Below are 27342 nucleotides of genomic sequence, written 5' to 3'. Positions count from 1 at the left end.
TGGGTTGCCCTTAACTTTATTGTGCTCACCAGAAAGCTCAGGGAGCTGCAGAGAGGGCCTCAGTTCCTGGGATGCCTTGGGAGCAACATGATATGATGTGAGAAGTTGCCACTCCCAAAGCATTAAATGAGGTGTGGCTGATGGGAACTTGTGGTGAGAAGCCTGTGGCACTGTGGGTGGTGTGGGGCTTTAAAAAAAGGTTCTTTGATATCTGTATTGCAGTGAGAATATGTGGGCTTTTGTTTTTTATGCTTGCCATTTTCTGTGTGTGTCTCTCTCTCTCTCTGTGTGTGTGTGTGTATTTATTTATTTACAAGGAAGAAAAAAAGTAAAAGCTTTGACTGTTTCATAAAGTTAAGTGGCAATCTCATTCCAAAAACGTCTCACTCTGCCGCCAATGATTTTTCAGGAAAGTTTTATTTTACTCCCCCATCTATTCAACAAATATTTTTTTCATGATTTTTGGCACAGCTCTGCTTGGAAGTTACTCCTAAGCAGTGCTTTTTTTCCCGGGGGGGGGGGGACACAGGGGTACACATAACCCCTAAACATTTTGTGAATCTAAGTTTGGCCTCATTGAGGGGCAGTATTTCAATATGAGTAGGAAAATGAGAGTACCCCTAAACATTTTTTTAATAGAAAAAAAGCACTGGTCCCAAGCAGTGAGGCTTAGGAGAGCTTCATACGTAGCTTACATAGCAAATGTTTTTCTTGCATGTTTGCACATCAGTGTTTACCACTGCAAGCATGTGAAGTGTAGAAGATGTACACACTTGAATATACACAGACACATTTCACTTTCATATCATGAGACCTTAGTGAGACACTACAGGTGATGCTTGCATGCTATATGCCCTGTTCCATGCCTAAGAAGCATGGGATGTCTTTGCCCGGTGGTGCTGTGGCCCATAGATTGCAGCAAAATACTGGGCAAGGTGTTACTCAGTATCCTCTCTATGCAATGGGCTCACGGGAGAGCCTATGGCTTCTTCCCCGGAGTTCACAGCCATTTTGCTTTGAGAGCTTCCCACCCATCCTCCCTCGGGTTAGACCAGGGGTCAGCAACCTTTTTCAGCCGTGGGCTGGTCCACCGTCCCTCAGACCATGGGGGGGGACTATATTTTTTTTGGGGGGGGGGAATGAACACATTCCTATGCCCCACAAATAACCCAGAGCTGCATTTTAAATAAAAGCACACATTCTACTCATGTAAAAACATGCTGATTCCCAGACCGTCCACCGGCCGGATTTAGAAGGTGATTGGGCCACATCCGGCCCCCGGGTCTTAGGTTGCCTACCCCTGGATTAGACCCTTCACTGAGCAATTTTGGGTTGCTGGTTGACAGGGCCGGAAAGGATTTTTTCTCTCTCAATCTGACTGGCACTTGCTTGGGTTTTTCCCGCCTTTCCCTCAGTGATATTATGGCTTTCCTTTGTTAGACAGAAGAACATTGTGTGTATAAGGGCAGAAATGGCATTGGGCAGGATCAACATAGTACAGGCCACCCCACCCCATAAGGGGTCTGAGGGGAGGATTGACCACGGCAAACCCAAGTGTGGGTTCGGTATCTGCCTGCTTGGAATCTGCACCCAGGTCCCCCAGTGAGGCATTGCTTGCTTGGCTTGCACCATGGCAAGGTTCAATACTGGCTGACTCCCAAGGAACAGGTTTGGAGTGGATCCATTCCATCAACATGGGATAGTGGAATGGTGTCCTGATCCTGGGACCCAATGCCATGTCAACCCTTGGCCTGCCTGCTGCTGTCAATAAATATTTGGCCTGATTTATCCCATCACCCTTGTACAGACTGGTTATCTTGCTGCTCTCATGGGTCACATGAGAGCAGGTCACATGGCCAATGCTTGCCATGCCTCTTCTCATTGTTATTTCACTGGTGTTTCATTTGACAGTCTGAAGTTGTCCCTTTGTTACAGATGAGTAGGTGAGTATCCGCCTTACCCCACTAAAACAGTCCCATAACGACATGTTTTGAATCTACGCCATGAAAAATGGGCCACCCTAATAAGACACGTCAGGAAAGACAAGTCCGTTACAAGAGGTAATTATTATCATTATATTTGCACTGCAGTGTATGGACCCCCCCCCCAAAAAAAACCCCCTCCATGCTTCCCCAAATAAATACTTAGTAGCAGCGACAGCAGTGGTGATACGTCTTCTAACAAGTAATTAGTTTAACTGATGTGGGGTCAAGGTAACCCCAACACTTCAGCAATTGTTTAAAGATTTATGTTTCACTGTTGGTTGCATAAGCCAGAAGAGTTGGAAGCTTGCTTTGTGGCTGAGCTGTGAAAGTTAGCAGAGCTTTTGTCAAAATCCACGTAACAAAATAGGAAAGGAAAACCGAAGCCGAACTCTGCATGTAAAAGGATGGTGTGAAGGCATTCCCAGTGCAGTCCTTTATTTGTATTCGAAGAAGTAAGCCCCATTGCTGAGGGCTGCATTCTCTTGGGTTGTCAAAGCTGCTGCTGGCAAGTGACCAGGGCTGAAGCAGTTCATAGCCTGAACTTCATTCAGCACTGCAGGGTTGCAATGTTGCATTCTGTGACTACCGTATGTGTGTTGTTAGGATCAGGGTTTAAAGTGCCATCTAAACAACATCACACACACACACACACACAAATACACACACACACACACACAGAATGCAGGCGTATTTTAATATTTAATTCAGTGGTGAGACACGGTTCGAAATATATAGAGGAAAAGTAATGGAACACCCAAACTTCCTTTACTTCAAATAGGACCTGGGCTTCTCTGAGGCCCTGAAATGTTTAGAGTGAGTGTTTTTTGACTTTTATGCTTCCAATCTGTATCCAGGGCTGGAGCCATAACTTCACAGAGTGATGTTTCTGGCTTGGATCCTATGAGACAAGAGCCAGAAATCTCACATGAAATGCTTGTTTTTATGAGGGTGCCAGGCTGTTTCAGAGCCCCAAGGGATTCAGAGACGTTCGAATGAGCAGCTAGGGTTTTTTGGATGCAGCTCTCAAAAATCAAACATGATCTCTGAACTGCTTTGGAGGAGCTGTTTTAAAGCACAAGAAAACAATATCCATCTGATGGACAAAAATTATATTCAGTTAAGCATGGACATTGTTTTGCCTCCCATCAGGTTGCCTTTCCAGGTTGGATTTTGCAGGCAGCAAGATGGCCTTTGGAGATTCCAGAACCAAGAGACCCCTCACATAAATGTTAAGAAAACACAATTAAACTGTTTTTAGACATTGATTTGTTTTGGGGGGAAGGAAGAGGAGATTCTCTCTGAAGAGTCTCCGATAAGATTTTGTATATTATTATACAACATTTTAGCCATTCCTACTGTCCTCTGGGCTTGTGTTGAGCTGCTGACCTCCCTTATATCCCAACTTCACTTCAGATTTGTTTGAACAAGATTTCCACCTGCACAACTAGCCCCTTTCTGTGCCCAGTGTAATGCACCCGTCCCCAAGGAGGCAGGTATTATAAATCACTATAATGTGCATGCTGCTGCTACCAGCAGACGAGGGGCCTAGCATAGTGGATTCTAGATGGAATGAAACAGCACGGCCCACCCACATAAAGAGAGGAGAAAACAGAACCCAGCTTTAAACTGCATTGGAGTCGAATGCATATGGCTCTGGGCATGATCCAACCAAACACATCAACTAGAACAGAAGAGACTGAAGCTTGATTTTAAGCTCTCGCCTTAAAATTCATGTGAATCAAAAACCGCCTATGTTTAGCTGGGCTGTTCCCTTCAGGCACCTAGAGGATAGATTGCAGCTTGGTGGTAGAATGCAGGTTCTCCTTCATGGAGAGCACGTGTTGCAGTGGGGGCCTAGCAAACTACTCCTGAGTTGCTGGGGTGGGGGCTATGAGTTGGCCACCGTTCTGATTGGACCCAGGCTGTTGTTGGGGAACAAAGCATGTTTCAATTTCAGAGGGACAGCCCAGGGGTATAAAAGGCAGGCGCATGGTTTATTCCTCCTCTTTGGCTGCGTGCTTCGGATCACCCTCCCTCCCTATGTTTAGGCCTCTGTGTTGACCTTGCTGTGCCTATCATGGGGTCGTCTGCTTTTGGGCAGGGGCCCAGTAGGAATTTTTCCATTTGGCTGATTGGCTGGTGCCATCTGGTTTTTGTCTTGAGAGTCCCATGGATTGCAAGAAGATCAAACCTATCCATTCTGAAGGAAATCAGCCCTGAGTGCTCATTGGAAGGACAGATCCTGAAGCTGAGGCTCCAATACTTTGGCCACCTCATGAGAAGACTCCCTGGAAAATACCCTGATGTTGGGAAAGATGGAGGGCACAAGGAGAAGGGGACGACAGAGGATGAGATGGTTGGACAGTGTTCTCGAAGCTACCAACATGAGTCTGACCAAACTGCGGGAGGCAGTGGAAGACAGGAGTGCCTGGCATGCTAAGGTCCATGGGGTCACAAAGAGTCGGACACGACTAAACGACTAAACAACAACAACAACATAGGAAATAGCTAGGCATTGGTTATTTTGTTGGTTGTATAAGGGGTTATGATTGACTGTGTCTTCCCCTTCAATTTGATGCCCTTGTGTTGGGGGAATTCCGTTCAGGAATACAGGGGCTTGATATGCTATGTCCGTAACCCCCAGTCGGGGGCCAGGGCCGCGCAAGAGCCCCTGGGAGCCTGAAGGGAGAGGGGAGGGCTAGCATACCTGGTTCCCTGTCTCTCCTGGTAGGGTTTCCCCTGACTGACTTAAGGTCAGTTCTGTCCTTAGGGAACAGTTGGTGAACCAATGCCTACGCAACCACTCACATATTTTGTATTTTAATAAAGTTGTGGCCAAATTCATGCCACAAAACCAAAACAAAAATTCTGTCTGTGGTGTGAATTATTTGAGGGGTGGTTTGGGGACCTCAACACGCAACAGCTTTCAGTTTTCTTTCATTAGGTTTAACTGACTAATACTCCAACAGTCATTACCTTCATCCTTCAGGTATTCATCCCAGGACATCAGGCACACAACACAGCATCCATATCTAGCCATTTTGATTCTCCTTCTTCAGGAACACGTCACACATCACATCTGGCAGGCATGCTTACATATGACATGAGGACTCTAGCCAATCTTAGATCCCTAACGTGTGCCTTTGGCTGATACACACTTGCAAACATTGTTGCTCTTGTGTGAGCATTGCATTGTCATGCACACACATGCAGCTTTTTATATGCATAGCTGCCAAGTCTCCCGTTTTCCCCGGGAAAACCCCTTTTTTCTTACCTTTTCCCGGTGGTCCCCCGTATCACTTCGTCTCTCGTTTTTCTCCATTATTTTCTCCTACCGGCAGCCATTTTTTTCTTTCCGATTTGCCCTTCTATGGGCACCAAAAATGGCCGCCGCCAGCTTCAAAAGTCGCATCTACGTATGTCCGGAAGTGCATAGACGTGACTTCCGGTGTTGGCGGCGGCCATTTTGGTGCCCATAGATGGGCGGAGCGACACCGGAAGTTGCGTCGGCACACTTCCTGACATGCGTACAAGCGACTTTTGAAGCCGGCGGTGGCCATTTTGGGTGCCCATAGAAGGGCAAAGCAACACCGGAAGTTACATCGACGCAACTTCCGGTGTAAAATGGCTGCCGGTCCCGGATTCTGCAGTCCGGAACTTGGAAGGTAAGTATATGTATCTACAGTGGTACCTCGGGTTATAGACACTTCAGGCTACAGATGTTTCAGGTTAAAAACTCCGCTAACCCAGAAATAGTACCTCAGGTTAAGAACTTTGCTTCAGGATGAGAACAGAAATCGTGCGGTGTCAGCGCGTTGGCGGCAGCGCGTTGGCAGGGGGAGGCCCCGTTAGCTAAAGTGGTACCTCAGGTTAAGAACAATTTCAGGTTAAGAACGGACCTCCAGAATGAATTAAGTTCTTAACCATAGGTACCACTGTATTTTTTTTAAAAAAAGCAATGTGCAGAGTGGTTCTGAATATCATTCCATATCTGATGGAAGCTGCCCGGAATTTCTCTTTTCACCATTTCCAGCTGTACGTTGCTATGCATCATTTATGTTGAAAACCTTTCCATTTCGGCTGTTATTCCCTTCCCCTCTTTTATTTGGGAATCGTATTTTTGATTGATTGCTCGACCACTACTCTGTTTTTGTTTTTAACATATGATCTTGTTCCATTGTTTATTCCCTGAACACCCATTGCCTGGTCCACCTGTTGTGGACTGAGGAAGCCAAGGCTGACAAAGACCAGTTCTATAGAGCTGCTCAAACAGAACCATTAGGAGCCAGTTGCGTGGAAATCCTAAGGTAAACACTGTGTGGAAGTCAATGAACAGGGCTCCCAGAGTTGGCAAGTTGTAGGTTTTTTCATTTAAGTAATGGATAACCCTACATTTAACTCTGCAGTTTTACTCCTATGAAGTAATAATGAAGAGGAAGCAGAGATCATATCTGGACTTAAGCAGAGCCAAGTGTGAGGGCACAGATATTATTCAAGGAGTACAAACAAAACAGGCCGGCACAACTAAGATGTTATGCCTAAGGATTTAAATTTCGTTTCCTGCAGAAGTGCGGAGTGTCTGCCAAGAGACAAATTGGATTCTAGGGCAATATTTGAAAAGACTGATCACATATCCCTTTGAGTCAAAGTACAGAACAGTTGTGCAGCTGATATCCTTGAGCATGAATGTGTTCAAATTTCCAAGAGCTTTGGCATGGGATCCGCAATGTGAGATCACAATGGCACATGGCATGGGGTGTTATAGATGGAGTATGGGTTTTTGCTCATTTATTTTGACCATTTTGAAGGATACCTCTGGTGCTGCGCTGCACTTTAGGCCTCTAAAGGTTTCCCCATCTACTTCAGTCAAGGATGGAGAGATGACCACAGGCCTTGCTAACAATCTTGTGGCATTCTAGAATATTTAATAAAGTACCCCAAGGTCCCTCCAGGATTAATAATAATAATAATAATAATAATACACTGTTCCTTTAAGTTGCAGTCGTGCATCCAATTGTGTACATGGACATCTGTTGATGTAATTAGAATGTATGCATGCCTAACTGGAACACGGTCTACAGTGAATTGCTTTATTTATTTATTTTGAAATAATTTTTATTTGCTTTTACAAATGTAGAGTTATAACAATACAAAATGCATATCCAAATTTAGAGATTTCTCTGAATATCCAGACTTCCCACTTTCCCCTCCATGGGTCCTATTATAAACCTTTTCAACTGCATATTATTTCATCATCCAAATTTTATGTCTCTCCATTTTGTCCATAATATATTCTACATTGCAAGTGTTATTGTAATCCTGCTAATGCTTTCATCTGCTTACAGTGGTCTCTCAAGTAAATTAAATCCCCCCCCCCCGGTTCTTTATTGAAGTTTTGGTCTTCTTGGTTCCTGAGCTTTCCAGTCAGTTATGCCATTTTGGCATACAGTGAATTGCTTTAAGCCTTACTGTTTAATGTTAACGGTGCCATCATTTTGATAACTCTGTACTGCCATATCTGTTTTCCAGCTGTCGGTCACAGGTGGTGTGTGAACAAGTCCTATTGAGGCAATGACAGGAGAGAGAAGGGTCATAGAGAAGAAGAAGCAGTAGTGGTAAGGTTTATGGGTTTGAACAGCTGAAGTTTTACATACAGCTCTTTTGCTCTTTGAGTCCTGTCAGAGGGTTGTCGTGGCTACTCTAGAGTAACTTCGCTTGAGTCCAGTTTGTCTTCAAAGACGTTTATTGTGCTAATTATTTACAGTGCAGAGACAGCTTAAAACATGACCTCTCATCCCAAATCAGAATCCGACAATGGCGTACGTCTGTTCCTATGCCAGCAAAGTAGTCGGGGCACCCCAAAATGCCTCCCCCTTGACCTGCGTCACAGCGCTCTCCTTACTTCTTGCACCGGAAGGAGCGATGCCCTTTCAGTTTCCTCCCTGAGCGGTCGGTAACATGGCTCTTCAACATCCCTGAGATTCTGTCTGCATCTCTCTGCCCCCAAGCTTTCCCATTGTTCCTCACTCTGATTTCTCTCCCCCTCTGAGTCTCTTCCTCCCCCTCTGGCTGCTTCAGAACCACTGGTGCTCTCTGTACTTGACGAGGTGGACGTCAGGATGATGGGGGCTGGCTCCCTGTAGGGAGTCACCCTTACAGGTCCCCTTGTTTCAAGAGCTACAATTCAGGCAGTCAAATTCTTCCTTAGTCTGTGGCTGCCATGTCACCCCCTAAAATGGTGCCAGCATAAAGCAACAGGTATAGGGAATCTACACATCAGGTAGAAGCTAACTTTTGGATCTCCAGATGGCACTGGATTACAGCTCTCATCAACCCTGATGACAATAATGTCTCTAGGTATATTCCCAAGCTATGCACCTGTTCCTTCAGGGGAAATGCAACTCCATCAAGAACATGTCGTCTACCCAATTCCCAGTCAAGGGCAATATTCTATTTTAAGGTTTGCATACTGCTCCGGGAGTTCTTGTCTTGAAAGGCAGTTTAAAAATGTAATAAATAAACAGATTGTCGTGTTTTGTACTTAATTTTGTTGAGTGTATTTATTTTATTTTATTACATTTTTATCCTGTGATTCCTCCAAAGAGGTCAAGGTGGCACATAATGGAGTTTCTAGGTGATCTCCCATTCAATCTAAGGCCTCCTCAGCTTTAGAGGTGGAACTAGGTTGGGTGTCTGAAGAACAGAGAAGGTGGCAAGTAACAGGCTCCATCGGTTTTTATAGCTTCCCTAATCTGGTTTCCCCTCCCCCATCAAAAAACCCCAACAACTTTGCATGCTAACATCAGAAAAAAATGTGGGAGCCTTTCAATTCCAACCAAACACAAAACGTCTCTTGAAACTCTGGCTGAGAGTGGGGTTGGAGCCTTCTGATTGAGACTGGAATGACTGTTCTTGGCAACTGGCTAATCATTTGCATTCAGATGCCAAAAAGACCAGACATTTCTGTCCTGCAAGAAGTTGTCAAACATGTAGTCGTTTTCTCGGCTCTTCATACCAGCTTTCATCTTTTCCTCTCCCAGATGTTACAAGAGAGAGAGAGAGAGAGAGAGAGAGAGAGAGAGAGAGAGAGAGAGAGAGAGAGAGAGAAGTTGGATTAATCTAAGAAAGCAAAATACAGAATTATCTGTTAAATATAGAAGCTGTAGTTCTGCTTTGTGATAGCTCATTACTTGTTCTTCATGTCAGTTAAAAGCACACTCAACTTAGTTTTATGTTGTTGGTAGGGCTGCTCCCTTTCTTTTTCTCTGTGCATGGATGTGTTACGTGCAGTTGCTTGGCTCTGAGTAGAGCTGCATCTGTTAGCAATGAAAAAAGAAAAGAGAGAGAAATTCGAAGCATAAAACATGTTTTCTCTCACACACATAAAAGTCTGGGCCACTAAAAGGTGAATATCTTCACCAGGCCTCTCCCAAATACCATAATTTATAATCGCCAAACAAGTGACTCCGTAAAACAGATATATAAAATTACAGTTAGAAATGGGGAAGTTAAAATGTTTGCCAGATGAGAATCATGCAGGTTTATGTGCTCAGAATTCAGATCAGTGACCTCTGTTACATTCCCCCCGCATCACAAGATGGAAGGGGATAATAAGATTATTCCACTCTACAGTACGAGTATGCCGAGTGCATTTGAATTAATACCCTGGGCTTTTAATCCTCAAGACATACACCTGCACAATCCTGAAAGGGTAAAAAGTGAGCACCTTTCATTTGTCCTAGCAAACAAACACAATGTATACCTTATCTCCCACTGATTTTCAAGTTCTGTGTTATTTCAACTATCACTATGGACATCTGAAAAATTGATGAAAACAGAAGCAGAAATTGCCAGTGTTCACTGATATCTATGGCTGGAATGAAAATCAACTCAGCAAACTCATGCATTGTTGCTGTTGCTTTCAGGCCACAAACAATCACTTACATTCCCTTACCCCATTTGTATTGTGGTTCCTCTGGAGTGAAACGAATAGAGTGGAATAAATAAATAAATAAATAGTACATCATGTTGTGGACATAACTCCTGGCCAAAGCTGACATCTGAGCCTCTTGGGAGCCAGTGTGGTGTGGTGGTTAAGAGCGGTAGACTCCTAATCTGGGGAACCGGGTTCACGTCTCCGCTCCTCCACATGCAGCTGCTGGATGACCTTGGGCTAGTCACACTTCTCTGAAGTCTCTCAGCCCCACTCACCTCACAGAGTGTTTGTTGTGGGGGAGGAAGGGAAAGGAGATTGTTAGCCTCTGTGAGACTCCTTCGGGTAGTGATAAAGCGGGATATCAAATCCAAACTCTTCTTCTTCTTCTGTCAGCAAGGTCAGTTCCAAGTGTAAACAAAAACTATGCACCTGATCTTTTAAGGGAAGTGCAGCCCCATCTAGAACAGACTGGCATCCAATCCCTGGACTGGTAGGTTTCCTAAATGACCACTCTTCTGGTTTATCTAGATTTACTGTATATTCCCGCATATAAGACGACTTTTCAACCCCAGAAAAATCGTCTCAAAAGTCGGGGGTTGTCTTATACTCCGGGTACTACGAGCCGGACTCTCTGCCGCTTTCTTTCCATGCAGGGAGAAGGGACACACTGGGCTTTCCTCCCTCCTCCCTTCTCCTTATGTTTATAAGTGACAGTTTTCCTGCTAAGTACCTGCGTGTCATAAGCATTTGAATTACAGTAAAACTGAATTACAGTAAAACTATCATAGTGAAATCAAATCTGATGTTTCTTTAATTTGTATTTGGTGTGCGGTGCGGTGGAAGAGGGGTAGTCTTATAGGGCGAGTATATACCAAAACCCTCTATATTTTAACTGGAAAAGTTGGGGGTCGTCTTATATGCCGGAATATAAGTTACTTTCAGTTTATCTTCTTCCAACATATCACATGCTGATTTTGAAACTCCACAGGCTCCATAGGCCACAATAGAAGAGAGATATGGAGCTTAGTGTCATTAGCATACCATCCCATGGCCATCATTCCTGTTCCCTAATGATTTCTTCCAGTGGTTTTATGTAAATGTTGAATAGCATAGGAAATCTTGTGGGACCCAATAGACCTATATTGAGCACAAGTCTCCCCAATACTGCTTTTTGTGATTTACCTACAAAGAAAGGCCAGAGGCAGCACAAAATAGTACCCTCACCCCTTTGTCTCTGTCAAAGTGAGGAGAACCATCTGGATTTGACTGCTCATTTTTGAGCACCCTAAATCCTCATTTAAAAAGTAAAATTAAATTGAACGTTTCTTCCCCCCCCCCACCAGAGTTTACTTGACTTATAATTAAACTGCCCCTCCCTGATGCCTGAGTGAGGGAAATAAAGTAGGGTGACAACTGGAGGGCTATGAATTATGAAATCAAAGTAGCAAGAGTGGCTGGAATCGTACCGTGGGAGCAAGCCCCATTCAATTAATGTGATGTACTTCTGGTTAGAAATAGTTATGCTTGAAGAAATATATGACTTTGAGATGGACCGTTAGCCATGCCATTAATTTTGAAAGGAGACACATAGGAAAAGTAATTGGTTTGCAAATATCTGTTGATTGCATATATTTTAATGGAGAATACCAGATGGAAATGCAACAGAATAGTGGAATGCATTGAGGCATGCTCATAAATCCCTAAATGCTCAAGCACCATACTCAGAAGTGGAATATTGGGGACTGACCAATAATTATAATGGGTTCTTTGACAGAGAATGTACTGTTGTCATTTCATGGATGGGCACATGTTTCTAAGCAAATTCAGTTGCATGTGTTTGGAAATCAGGTTTGCTGATTAGTTGGGGCTTCAGATCATAGGGAGATATCTATGTGCATGTGCCTGTGGGATGTTGTGGGTGCACTTATGTGCATGCCCCTGCCCTCCATAGCTGCCAAGTTTTCCCTTTTCTCGCGAGGAAGCCTATTCAGCATAAGGGAAAATCCCTGTAAAAAAGGGATAACTTGGCAGCTATGTTGACCTCTTCCTCTGTTTCCAACACTGTGTGTTCAGGAAAATGCCCGAGCACAGCTCTTCTCAGGCTAATATATGTCAGAATGGAAATAGCAGTCACATTGTGTTATATATGAACCTCTGGAGCAGCTGGTGGTTTTTTTTAAATAAAAATATTTTTAAAGGATCTATTTTAAGGGGAAAGGAAAAGCCATTTCTTGAAAACAAGAACAGGTAGCAAGCCTAGGTGAGCGACCAAAAATGGGCATTTCTTCAGAACATTTGTCAAACAAAAAGCGTTTGGATTCACTGAACTTGGTTCAAGCATTCAGAGGTTTCCTTTCCCCTACATGTTGCAAACACATTGGACACTTGGGAACCTTACAGTCCCGAGTGCATTTTATGTTCTCAGCATGTGGCATGTTATGTTATTTGAGTACTTTGTAATGACATTGAGTAACTAGAGATGGGTGAAGCAGTTCAGTCTAAATAGGAACCAGCCCACACCTTTGCCCACCCAAAAGTGACCTCAACCCAGCCCTTCCTTTTTGCAGTCAGGATTGGTTCAGAGAGGTCAGCTGTTGAATTGTCAGCTGGTGGCCAGACATGAGAACAGACAAACCCAATTACTGCCTTCCTCCCTCATCTGGAGGTTAAATATACTTTGTGTGCTCCTTCCATATTATTGTGGTTAAGACTTGAATTGAGACCCTTCTGCTCGCTCTGAAGGTAGAAGTTTCTGCCAAAGAGAGCCAAATGGTGGCTTCCATTTAGGTGAACCAGTAGCAAACACCTGGTCACTACTTGGATGAAAGTTTCCTTCAGATCCTCTGCATCAACATCACTTATTAGCATATTTCCCTTGTCTAAAGTGCTTTCAAGACTTATTTCTGTGGCTTGACTAATATGATTTTTCTCACCAAGGGGCAAAGGCTGCACAGAGGAGATCCATTTCCAGACTTTTTTCTTTTTCTTTAATACTTAAAATTCTTTATTTAGATTCTTTAAAATATTACCAGACAATTTTCAATTGTGGGTCCCTCAACTAGCAGATTTACAGAGAAAACCAAGTAGGTTTGAGGCCTTCTTCACTTACATGTTTGCTGCACTGAGAAGATTCCTGCTTGCCACTCAAGCCTGGAATCTTTCTCAATCGGAACCAGGAAAAATCCAGGACTTGGAAATTAAAAACCTCTCCCCCTTGCCCATGGCCTCTTAAAGCCACACGGGAGGGAAATGTCATTTTCTTTTTCTTGGGAGTTTTGCTGTACTCATGATGATTTTTGCTTGAGTGAGGCAATGGATTGGCAACTTGTCCTGAAGAGCTTCAGGATCCAGTCCACTCAGTCAGAAGAATTTATTGTGGTTCCAATGGAGGTTTCATTGCTGCTTGACATGGTCAGTTGGGATAAAGGTAAAGGTAAAGGGACCCCTGACCATTACCGTGTTTCTCATATTATAAGACATGTCTTATGTTCATTTTTTCCTCAAAAAAACACACTATGGCTTATTTTCAAGGGATGTCTTAATTTTTTCCTCCTCCTCCTGCCGCGGCCGGCATTGCTGCTGCACCTATCACTATGTCTTATTTTTGGGGTATGGCTTATATTCCTTGAATGCTTAAAAATCCTGCTATGGCTTATTTTATGGGTATGTCTTAAAATATGAGAAACAGGGTAGGTCCAGTCGCGGACGACTCTGGGGTTGCTCATCTCACTTTATTGGCCAAGGGAGCTGGTGTACAGCTTCCGGGTCATGTGGCCAGCATGACTAAGCCGCTTCTGGCGAACCAGAGCAGCGCACGGAAATGCCGTTTACCTTCCCGCCGGAGCGGTACCTATTTATCTACTTGCACTTTGACGTGCTTTCAAACTGCTAGGCGGGCAGGAGCAGGGACTGAGCAACGGGAGCTCACCCTGTCATGGGGATTCGAACTGCCGAGCTTCTGATCGGCAAGCCCTAGGCTCAGTGGTTTAACCCACAGCGCCACCCGCATCCCTATGTCAGTTGGGATACTTTTTTTGTGATTCATATCCTTCTCTTTGTGTGTATATGCTACAAAAACACAACAAGCAGGATAGGAACTCTACCAAGAGACCCCCTCCCCTTTTCCAAACTAATTTCAGGAGGTGAACTGATGCGGACACAACCTTATAGCCATTGCAATGTTCCCAGATTCTCCCAGAGGGGCCTGTCCCCAGGTAGTCAGTAAGTTAACTGCCTCAGCTACTCTGCTGAGGCCCGACTTCCCTAAAAAAATACCTGCTAACCTACGCAGCCTACTAACAGAGAGCAAAAAAGCAGTATGATTCTCCATTTTTATTCTTACTCAAATACTTCTACACAAGATACATGGGGTGAGCTATATTTACATTAGAATCTATCCAGGCCAGAACACAGACACTTAAAATATAAACATATATTTAATTAGAGAACACAGCACCCAGAGCAAGTAGTCATTGCATACCAAATTCTTTAAGAGTTCTATTTTCTTGCCCTGCCATACTTGTCAATCATTTTTCTCTTTACTCTTCTGTCGCTCCCATGGACGCCTATTTTGTTCCAGGTTAAGCTGTACAATTGATTGCCCTTAGGTCTAGAAACTACATAAGCTTCCAGGGCCGAACCCAGAATTTTGTAATGTAGTTCTCCAACCAACCAATGTGTTAAAAAAATAATGAGAGAACTAGAGTAGAGTGTGCATTAAAATATACATATTAGTGAAAGGAACACCCCAAAATGCATTATATTGCGGGAAACTGCTGTCACTAATTAGGGAGAACTGCATGTTTAAAATGTGAATATGAGGAGAAATTCACACAACAATGCCGATGAAGTTTCACGGGAACTTAGAAAACAGGAACCTTCAAACGTATATGGAAATGTGGATAAATGAATTTAAGGTTGGAAAAATGAGAAACTGGGAGAGTCAGAAATCGACCGATTTTCCCGTCCCTAATAGAAACTTCTGACCTTTATGCAGCTCGAATGCAAGGTCTTGTATGGTTTAGAATCACTTCTGTTGCTTTGCCCAGTTTTGACTGTGGCCACACTCACCAACAGCATGCAGGCCCTGAAAGGTTGCCAGTGATGAACTAGGTCCCTTTGGGCTTAAAAACGTCTGCCCCCCCTTTTTGGAATACGGACTCACATATGCAACTGAAGGTTTGTTAACTGCCCCGACAGGCCCAACAAACAGCAAAACATAACCAATTCTTATGTTTCTGTATTTTAGAATTTCTGTTTTTTTGGAAGCCGCCCAGAGTGGCTGGGGGAACCCGGCCAGGTGGGCGGGGTATAAATAATAAATTATTATTATTATTATTATTATTATTATTATTATTATTATTATTACACACAATATAATCATTTCAAGCAGTCCTACCTCCCTGCCCCAGCTTACTGTGCCTAGCAAGCTTCAGACATAATTCTCACCAAAGCATTTTACCTAAGAAACTCCACGAACCTCTTTGCATTTAATCCCTTATATAAATGAATGTCTTCTGTGTTCACGCCATTGCTGTTTTATGGAACGTGGATGCCAGTGAAGTGGCCCTTGAAATGAACAAGGTTCATTGTTGATCAATGTGCAGTAGAGGATCCAACCGGTTTTTCCCCCCCTTTCCATTTACACATGCTTGATAATTTGATTAAAGCTGATAAACAGCATGAAGCATCTGATCTGTAAAAGGTTAAGGAAGAGTACATGGCTAAATATGTGCTTAATTTTTATCTACGTCAGATATTCAAGCTGTTCTAATGAAAATATTTATAATGCATTCTGTAAAGATTTAATCCGATCTCTTTCCTGATGGATGAACTCTTGCTTCAAGAAAGATACACACAGCCACTCTCTCCTTTTAGCGCAGTTTCAAGGATGATAAAATCACTGCAATGAAGTTGAACTCGGTTGCATTAAGACTGGTATGTTTACCCGCAGAAAAAATTCTCGGGTGTAGACTTTACCTGCAAGAACCTTTCTCAAGAATACACTTTCATTACAAAATTTGGAAAATTGCAAATTTTGAAGGATGGCTGTTTCAGTTTTTGTATTGTTTTGGAACGTGCAGATTAGGTTGTTGTTGTTTAGTCGTTTAGTCGTGTCCGACTCTTCGTGACCCCATGGACCATAGCACGCCAGGCACTCCTGTCTTGCACTGCCTCCCGCAGTTTGGTCAAACTCATGTCCGTAGCTTCGAGAACACTGTCCAACCATCTCATCCTCTGTCGTCCCCTTCTCCTAGTGCCCTCAATATTTCCCAACATCAGGGTCTTTTCCAGGGAGTCTTCTCTTCTCATGAGGTGGCCAAAGTATTGGAGCCTCAGCTTCACGATCTGTCCTTCCAGTGAGCACTCAGGGCTGATTTCCTTCAGAATAGATAGGTTTGATCTTCTTGCAGTCCATGGGACTCTCAAGAGTCTCCTCCAGCACCATAATTCAAAAGCATCAATTCTTCGGCGATCAGCCTTCTTTATGGTCCAGCTCTCACTTCCATACATCTCTACTGGGAAAACCATAGCTTTAACTATACGGACCTTTGTAGGCAAGGTGAGGTCTCTGCTTTTTAAGATGCTGTCTAGGTTTGTCATTGCTTTTCTCCCAAGAAGCAGGCGTCTTTTAATTTCGTGACTGCTGTCACCATCTGCAGTGATCAAGGAGCCCAAGAAAGTAAAATCTCTCACTGCCTCCATTTCTTCCCCTTCTATTTGCCAGGAGGTGATGGGACCAGTGGCCATGATCTTAGTTTTTTTATGTTGAGCTTCAGACCACATATTAGGTAGGTTCGCCTTTAAATGTGAAATGAATCCAATTTCTTCCCCATCCCTACCCGCTACCTGCTTCTACCAAACTCTGCCGGTGAAAACTCTCCAAACCACTGTGGAGCCCCCTGGTGTGTCTGACAAAAATGGTTCTCATGAAGTCATGCTGGTATTCCTGCCCATGGTAGACAGCATAAAGACCCCAAATAAGAGATTCCCATGGGGGCAATATCCTATTTAGTTCATCTTTTAATGAACTAAATATGTGCAATGCCATCTGAATGCTAATCCCAGTTTGAGCCTAAGAGCTTCATCTGTTCTGACATCCTGTTCTCAACAGCGACTAACCAGATGTGTATGGCAATCCCACAAACAGGACCTGAGCACTCTTCTCACCTGTTTTCCACTTCGCCATCTCCCCCCAACATACATCATTCTGTGACCACCGAGCATGCTCAGTCACCACTGCGCTGTCTTGGGAATCTCACCCACATTAGGATCTTTTTTAAAAAAAAGTTGTGGCATTTCTGCAAACTTTGAGGTTTCTCCAGGCCTGCCGACACTTCTCTCTTCTGTATTTGTTGTTGTTTAGTTGTGTCCGACTCTTCGTGACCCCATGGACCAAAGCACGCCAGGCGCTCCTGTCTTCCACTGCCTCCCACAGTTGGTAGCTTCGAGAACACTCACGTTGGTAGCTTCGAGAACACTGTCCAACCATCTCTCCTTCTTCTGTATAGATGGTGCCATTTTGCCTACCCACAAACTCATATTAATGAGTTTGCTATTAATATGTAGGATTTTGCATTCAACAATGGATAGACTGTGACACAAATCATCTTTCAGGTAGGTAGCTGTGTTGGTCTGACGCAGTTGAAATAAATTAAAAAATTGTCCATTAGCACCCCAGAGACCAACTAAGTTAGTTCTGGGTATAAGCTTTCGTGTGCATGCACACTTCTTCAGATGCACTTCTTCAGATACACAAATCATCTTTGACATTTTAAAACGAGAACCTGGGAAGCTTTGTTCCTTTGGGAATGTTCGAATCCATGGATTCTTTGGAAAACATCCAATTTCATTAACCTCAAGTGATTAAGCTGGGGTTCCCACCCTCTTTGGACCAGGGAGGACATTTGAAATTTGGAGAAAATGTTGTAGGTAGGTGCTAGTCACCAAATGACTGTTGCAGGGTATGTGACGTAACACAAAAATGGCTGCCACATCTTTAAAAAAAGGGCAGAAAAAGAGACAGGAACGCAAGATGCTGTAGGCTTGGCCCTAGTGTTGCCATATTTCAAAAAGTAATATGCCCAATACCAGGGGTCAGCAAACTTTTTCAGCAGGGGGCCAGTCCACTGTCCCTCAGACCTTGTGTGGGGCCGGACTATATTTTGAAAAAAAAAATTGAACGAATTCCTATGCCCCACAAAAAACCCAGAGATGCATTTTTAATAAAAGCACACATTCTACCCATGTAGAAACACCAGGCAGGCCCCACAAATAACCCAGAGATGCATTTTTAAGAAAAGGACACATTCTACTCATGTAAAAACATGCTGATTCCTGGACCGTCCGTGGGCCGGATTGAGAAGGTGATTGGGCCGCATCTGGCCCCCGGGCCTTAGTTTGGGGACCCTGCCCAATACCCACAAAATTGTTGAGCTCATCATCAGCCAGTTTCATATACAGCTTGAAGATCAGCACATGAACAGTGGCTGGGACAAGTGAGAGCGAGAGGATCTTTGGCCTAGTGGCCAAAAGAAGATAGCTCTGTTAGTTTTTATGAGTTAATGTGAACAAGTGAAGAGAGATGCTTGTCCCTCAATATCTGTCTGAATTCTCATAGATTTATGAAGGCCCATAATTGCTGTCTATGGTGTGGCACAATAACAGTGAAGGGTAATGTTATTTATATCACTCGCTAAATAAATTTTCATATGAAATTAATTTCCAGGAATAGATGTAGTAGTCCGTTTTCTCTGTCCTAATCCTTTCCTCTGAATTGTCTTATTATGGCAAGATTGGGATCTGGCCCACATTTACGACATTCTTAGCTAATGTAGACACTGCATTCCTAACTTGATATTTGCCATGTGTTGGGCCCAACTTGAAATACATAATCCTGTTCTCCCCCCTACACACACACACACACACACACACACACACACACACACACACACACACACGTTCATACCATATGCAGCACAATGCTATGCATGTTTACTCAGAAGTAAATCCTACTGTGCCCAATGGGATTTATTCCTTACTAAGTGTTCATATGGTGAACTTGGATTCAGACTAGCAGCAGCAAAGGCAACATTTAAAAATGAGAATTGTTTAAATACAATCATAATGTCTTGCATGGAGAAAGATGCTTTTATTAACCGATTTCTAATTTGTTACTGCTTTTCTTCATTTACCATTAAAAACATCTCTTTGCCAAAGTTACATGTATCCATTAAATGGCCTTCACTGAAATAATTTATCCCTGTTCATTTTAGCTATTTTTAGCTTTTGGCCCCAGATCTGGAGACTATGATTTCTGGAAGTGAGTCCACTTCTCTCATTTTGCAGCAATGCATGTTTACGGATTTTGGTATCTGGGTCTTGTTCAACACTACAGAGGAGATTTCATGCAGAAATATAGACACTGTTTAAATAATAATGGGCTCAGCTAAGGAGACACGGGGCTTATCCATACATACCTTTTCTCTTTTCTCTTCACAGCCGTGGTCTGTACTTTAAAACTCCATCTCAGTCCACTAGAATGAATGGGATTTTGGCAGAACCATGACCCATCCCGTAAATGTCAAAGTAGCCCGCACCTGACTGAGGAGTGGAATATAGGGAGGCAGGGGGATAAATTGCATGTTTGTGCTCTGATTGCCAAATAACGAGCAAGTTTCCTAACGTCCCTGATCCAAATGTTTCTGGAGAACACCTGTACACATTCACTGGTTAATGTCTGCTGTATGAAAGGAGGCCTGTTCAGCATCCAAACAGGTAAAATGAAGGATTGTCTTGCTGCCTGTTTGAAAGGCAGTAGGTAGAAGGCTGATGCAAAGCAGGCCTCCTGCTGCACCTGATGTGTGTCTGCTTCATGTCTGTAGTCCTCATACATTTAGCTTAGCTTTGGGACCTGCTTCCCTTTTATGGCAGGGAGGGAACCTGAAGGACTATAAGGACAATGTCACCATTGAAGTATTAAGGATATGCCAAAGAGGCATAAATACTGCCTTGGTGTGCCAAATCCAAAGAGGCCTTGGGAGATCATAAGCCACCGAATGAGACCATATTGATGGAGTTTCGCTTGATGTATTAATGACCCAGATAAAGATGTGTGTTTTTCCACAATTAGTTTGGTCTTTGCTTAGATATGTAACATCAATAGGGCTTGCCAGGTAGTTCATTGAAGTTGACAGTGAATCTCTCTTCCTATGGCTTACAGTCGTCCTATAAATATAGCCTGGAAAAGAAAGAAGAATTAGGATGGAGCAGAACTGCTTTTGGGAAACACTGAAACAGGATGACAGTTTTCATAACCCAGGGGTAGGATATGTTGTGTGTGATATAGAGATAGAGATAGAGATAGAGATAGAGATAGAGATAGAGATAGAGATAGAGATAGAGATAGAGATAGAGATAGAGATAGAGATATATATAAAGTTTGATTATATGCAGTGCTCAGACTCTTTATATTCAAAAGAAGTTTACTTTCATAAACATATAACTGAGAAGAGCATATCTACAATCTCATGCTTATTCACTTTCTTCCTTATAGACAACACAGGTTTCTCCCTGTTAACATTTAGGGATCTTCCTCTGTCTGCTTCACCCCAGACAGACCACACTGACACACACCGTCCTCTGCAGCATCCAGGGAAACCTCTCTCATCAGCCATTCTCCTTCATAAATAGAAAACAGTTAAAAATGACAGTTACTTGAATAACAGTAACAACAGAACGGAACGCCTCTCTCATGTGACTCACAGTCAGCCAATCACACGAGAGAGCTACTGCCAAAGGAAAAACCCCATGCTAAAAATACACAGCAATTCAACATAAGCAAACATTCCCATTCCAAGAGGTTGAACCCTTATCCTTAACATAGGGCACCTGTGGTCCTCCAAAGGTTGTTCAGCTCTCACCAACCATGGCCAGCATGGTCAATGGTCAGGGATGATGGGGGCATTGTAATCCAACAACATGTGACAGGTCACAGATTTACTGCCCCTGTTATAACCATATTGACTTTTCTGCTTATGGTGGGCCAAGAGTGACAGAACTGATATAACAGTGCTGCATGGTCCAAGCCAAATACTCGTATAAGCACATTTTACGCTCCTCCATTTCAAGAGGAGGGAGTTTAGCCTATGCTTATGTATTATAAGGAGGGAGTTTAGCCTATGCTTATGTATTCCCAGTAGTGATGTATGGAAGTGAGAGCTGGACCATAAAGAAGGCTGATCGCTGAAGAATTGATGCTTTTGAATTATGGTGCTGGAGGAGACTCTTGAGAGTCCCATGGACTGCAAGAAGATCAAACCTATCCATTCTGAAGGAAATCAACCCTGAGCACTCACTGGAAGGACAGATCATGAAGCTGAGGCTCCAATACTTTGGCCACCTCATGAGAAGAGAAGACTCCCTGGAAAAGACCCTGATGTTGGGAAAGATGGAGGGGACAAGGAGAAGGGGACGACAGAGGACGAGATGGTTGGACAGTGTTCTCGAAGCTACGAACATGAGTTTGACCAAACTGCGGGAGGCAGTGGAAGACAGGAGTGCCTGGCGTGCTCTGGTCCATGGGGTCACGAAGAGTCGGACACGACTAAACGACTAAACAACAACAACAATGTATTATTTGTATGCATATTACTTCTACTTATACACCACTTTTTGAGGTGTAAGGAGAAAGAAATGGGCTCTGTGGGAGACAACAAATGAGAAGGGGCTTTCCCTCAACTCACAGATACAAGACCCTTTTTGAGTGTTGATGCTTTGAACTCCTCCATTGTAGGCTCAGGATGTATATATGTGTGAATAAACCATATATCACTAAGACACCATAGTCTCTGCTGTGCCTCATTCCCAGAAGGAAACATGCACCCTGGGTAACTGTTTGGAATCCCACACCGCTTGGAGATTGGGGTGGCATGCAACAATATGTTTCTGGTCTATATTGAGAAGGTATCTCAGTGCTGTTTTCTAGAAAGCCATAAAACTCTCTTCTCTGTACTTAGTTTCTTGTAAACAATGTGGCACAGTGGCGTAGTGTGGGTTGCCAGCAACCGGGGCCACGTGAATGGCAGGGAGGGGAGACGGAGCACACGTTGTCTGGAGAAGTCACTTCTTGGTTCACACAGAGAAGCCGTTGTTGTCAATGGAGCCCAGACACAGTGCACAGCTGTATTGAGTCAGCACTGGGTGTTGAAATTTTGCACCCCTGACAATTTTGCACCTGGGGCAACCATCCCTGTGTACCCCTCCCCCACAAACATGGATGGAAAAGGTGAGGGTGTTTAGAGGTAGTAGGTATCAGTGTGCGAGAGGCGGGGCTTCTGATTTGGATCAGAGTAAAATCTGAACTGGATAAGAGCTTGTGGGGCCACAATGCTCCGCTTATTATTTGAGACAAGTGTTGTGAGCTGCTGAGATTCATATTGCTGATCTAAGAAACGTGGGACACAGTATTGCCACTAATGATTACACTAGACTAGATCATTAAGGCTGCTTTAGTTCTCTTTGAAAGCAGCCAAAGATCAGGCTCCCCTTTTCTCTCAAAGCGTCAAGGAGTCAAGCATTTGCACCAGCATTTTATCACTAGTTTCCTGCTAATGTTTATCACTGGCAGTGTCTCAACTCCAGCGGCTTCCTTAGGAATAGTTCAGAACTAAATCCAATTTAGTTGTTGAAGGAAGACCCAACGCGCCAGTAGAATCATGCTTCAGTGCTCAAATGAAATGGTTTCTGGATTCAGAACAACTCTTTACAAAAAATAGTTGAGTAATGTGTCATTCTTGAATACAGTCCCCACCCCCATTTAATTCAAAAGCTGTGTTTCCTATCACTCCAGTGTAACCACAGTGTTTAGGGTGGCTCTTTTAGATTATTGCACTATTGCATGAAAGGGTGGGAGCAAGCATTTTGTGCAAACTGGAAATACAAGGGTTATTAGCTGTCAATGAAAGGGCATGTAGATACCTTCAAAATGAATAGCTGAATTCTTCATGAGAGAACAAGGAGCCCAATAATAAGGCAAAAGGAGCATCTCCACCCCCATTGTTCAGCCCGGACACTGAGGTCCAGCTCCAAGGGCCTTCTGGCAGTTCCCACACTGCGAGAATTGAGGTTACAGGGAACCAGGCAGAGGGCCTTCTCGGTAGTGGCACCCACCCTGTGGAATGCCCTCCCATCAGATGTCAAGGAAATAAACAACCACCTGACTTTTAGAAAACATCTGAAGGCAACCCTCTTTAGGGAAGTTTTTAATATTCAATGTTTTATTGTGTTTTTAATATTCTGTTGGGAGCCACCCAGAGTGACTGGGGAAACCCAGCCAGATGGGTGGGGTATAAATAATGAGTTGTTGTTGTTGTTGTTGATCATCATCACCATCATCACCATCATCATATAAAAGTGTGCTGCAGAAAAGTAAAAGTATTGTAATAGCCTACATTATCACCTTGGTAACTTGAGGTAATGGCTTCCAGTCTTTCTATCTTCAGGCAATTCTTTCCATTCTAGTTTGTCTGCTGAAGAACAGGTTAATGTCTGTCATAAAATCACCTATATATTGCAAAGGATTCTGGTGTATATTATAGGGTGCACAGTAAAGTTGGTGAAACCAGTTGGCTGGGTCTGGCCCGGTACATCCTTTATGAGGTGCATGTTATGATAAGTTGCCATGGGAACCAGTTCTCTAGTTGCTTCACTGTTGTTCTAGGTCAGGCATCCCCAAACTGCGGCCCTCCAGATGTTTTGGCCTACAACTCCCATGATCCCCAGCTAACAGGACCAGTGGTCAGGGATGATGGGAACTGTAGTCCAAAACATCTGGAGGGCTGAAGTTTGGGGATGCCTGTTCTAGGTGAACTGAGACTACACCTTAGAGATTGTGCATTATATTCTCTGGTGGCTGCCCAATGTTGGCGACAATGGGTTGTGAAGAAACCCAAGAAAGGCCCTGAGCAACCCAAAGTTCCTTAGAAGAAATTTGCTCCCTTTGTTCTGTAAATACCATATTTGCTCACATGCAGTATCTCACCTGTTAACCTGGTTCACCTCTCAGCAATGATGGAGAATTTGGAAACCCAAGATATGGGACAGTAGGATGAATGGGAAGAATAACTTCCTTAGTCTCATCATATGCTTCAGGGAAATCTATTTCTTGGCTTTAAAAAATTATTGGTTTTCCTTCTATGCAGTCCCTGTAAGACACAGCTCACTGCCACTTGTGATGCTACTGGCTATGTCAACCCATTTGCTTTCATGTTTGACATCAAACTGTCATTTGATTAAAAGCAGGCTTGAATCTTTCAGACATATACTGTATGTAAATCAAATCCTACCCCTCTCCCATAAAGACTCAGCATACTGAATGCACAAATATCTCTCTCTCTCTCTCTCTCTCTCTCTCTCTCTCTCTCTCTCTCTCTCTCTCTCTCTCTCTCTCTCTCTCTCTCTCTCTCTCTCTCATATAGCTGTAAATCTCACAAATCCTAAAATTGGGATTCATTATTACAAGCAAATATTACTATAGTTACTACCTAAAATATATATCTCCGCACAGTATGAAGCATTCTATTGTTCTTGCTGAAAGTTTGTAAAATAATTGTTATGAATTCCAGAGCATTTAAAAATTCCCAAATTGAATTAATTTAACATTTGGCAAAGTGTTTCACTTTAGGAGCATATCAGCTTTAAGAATGATTATGACTATGGGTTTTTTCCTCCCTCCAGCAGAGAATTATGGGCTGGATAGCAACCTAATTATTCTGGCCGAGATATATCAATATGGACATAGTTTTCTTTGCGTTGTCATGATCATATCAACATTACATAATATGAATGATCTCATTCTAATCAGGTTAGTTGGGGCTTCTTGGAAGTGATTTTTTAAAAAATAATAATAATAATACATGGAGCATAAAGGGAAGCCAGGCTTCTCAGACCATGTTTTCTGAAGTAATCCCACTGATTTGCAGGAAATGTTATTCGCAAGTTATTTGAGACAACACATGTCCCCAATGTTACATTTAATGTTGCTGTAGATCAATTTAAATCACAACATTGCCAAAACTTCTCATCAGTTAAGTGTGCAGTTGCAATGAGATATGTCTGCTTGTCTAGTGAGGGCAACCTGCGTCCACAGAGCAGGTGTGATATGAGGTAAAGAACTCCAGAAGCCAAGGCTGCGATCAGCAATGCGAATCTCACTGGAAGAAGTCCAGAGAGGCTTTCCTTAACAGATGCTATATACTGTTAGGTTTTGACTGCTCTGAACACCTCTTTGGGGAGATTTGAGGACCAAATCCAAGGTCTTTGCTGGCCACCCCCCCCCCCAAATGGCTGATTGGTAATGTCGAGCAAATAGTGTGATGCTATAGCAATGCTATTGTGTTGGCTCCAATGAAAAGATAATGGTTTCTCTAGGCTTTCCTATACCTCAGCTGTTTGCTTGGCAGCCTTTTTTTATGGCTTTGGGATATTCGAAGCTATTGCAGGTTATATTCCACACTTTTTCCATGTGTGTGTGTATGTGACTGACAGCAGTGGAGGAAACCAATCAATTGATTTAAACCTGCTTGGATAAAAGCATCGTCTTGCGGTTATAAATAAGTATAAACAACTATAATCGTGGTGCTATGGCTTCAGGGCTAGCCCAAGACATTTTGCTGCTCGGGTCAAAGGTTAACGTTCTGGGAGATGATATACTGTATAATGAATTTTAAAAATGTTGAAAATAAGCTTTTCTTTTAGGTATATTTGCAGAAGAACTATGCAAAGATCAGAAAAAAACTTATTTATGGATGCCACCATGGCTGACCAAATGGCATGTGTCCAAAGATGGAAAGAAGAAGCAGTTCCAACGAAAGATGATTGGCAATTAAAACAGATGGAGTATGCAGATTTGGTGAAACTTACTGGAAGAATAAGAGATCAAGCTGAGACACTTTTCTTAACAGAATGGGGAAAATTTGCTGAATATATGAAAACAAATGATAAACAATCAAAAACATTAGCAGGATTCACATAAACACGAGCAGTAAGAATTAACTTAAAGGGAGTAAAAAGGTTAAACTTGTAAATAGATTGGAATTGGTTATTCAGTAAGGAACCACAGAGGGGGAGGGGGGGGAGGCAAAGAAAAGCAGGTTGAATTTGCTTAGATTTAATTTAATTTTTGTTGTTAAAATATTGTAAAATGGAAAAAACATTTAAAAAATTTACGGGCAGAAAATAACAAATTGGATTTGGCTTAGAAATATTCAAACAAACAAAAAATGCTAATGTATGTAAGATATTCAGTACATATAGGCAACCGGAAGAGCAGTAATACTAAAATAGAGCATTCTGCCTAGTTCCCTGTAACCTTACTTTTCACAATGAGGGAACTGCCAGAAGGCCCTCGGAGCTGGATCCCGGTGTCCGGGCTGAACGATGGGGGTGGAGACGCTCCTTCAGGTATACAGGACCAAGGCCGTTTAGGGTTTTAAAGGTCCTATGTTACATATAAAGTTTTCACATATTAATCAGGGAGAGGCATGCCTCAGAATCATCTGCAAAAAGGGAGGCTTTCCCCCATTGTTGTAGGAGGGGATCCCATGCAGGCTTGCATGGGAACCTCTGCAAAGATAATATGGGGAAATCTCTGTTTCAGCAGGGAGTCGTAATGCAAGCCTAGCCCCTTCCTAACTCAAGAGCAAGGGTGAAATCCTGTTTAGTTTGGCTGTGTACTTTTGTTCACTGCTGTGGAGGTTGTGCAGAACAACCAATAGCAAATGGACACAAAATGGATGCCAGTTGCTCACAAAAATGATTGTAAGGACTCTAAGCCCCTCCCAAATCCTGCACAAAGGAGAGTAGCTGCAGAAACCCAGTCACATGGGTGGGGTAACAACAACAACAACAACAACAACAACAACAACAACAACAACAACAACAACAACAACGTGGAAAGGCCCATGGCTGAGAATTTCTGTATTGCTGAGGTTTGAAGCAGGCCAGAGTTGGCCTGTATCCCAACTTTGTATAGATATGGTTTGCAATTATATTGGCAACGTTCATTTATTGACTTTATAACCCATTTTTCTTGGTTGTGACATTCTTTAAATACCTTACCCAAGTGTTAATATCCAGGAAAGAAGGGACAAAGTTATTACCACAAAAGCAATTACATGAGGAATTACAGAATGGCAATAAATAAGAGGAAATGACTGCAGTTATAAAAGTTGCTGTGAAGCTCAAAAGGAACTTTAGCAGATCCAGCAAGTATGTGTTAGATAGTTATCAGTCCCATGCTTTACAATGCCTAGAATTCCAGTAGGTCTGTATTTTCTAGTCACATAAATATGCTTTTTCTTTACTTGGTGTAAAAAAAGTGTGTTGATTCTACTGTAAATGCTAGCTCCAGCATGGATATCT

Source organism: Zootoca vivipara, chromosome 3 (assembly GCF_963506605.1).
Source record: "Zootoca vivipara chromosome 3, rZooViv1.1, whole genome shotgun sequence".
Taxonomy (NCBI): domain Eukaryota; kingdom Metazoa; phylum Chordata; class Lepidosauria; order Squamata; family Lacertidae; genus Zootoca; species Zootoca vivipara.
This window is presented reverse-complemented; position numbering follows the sequence as displayed.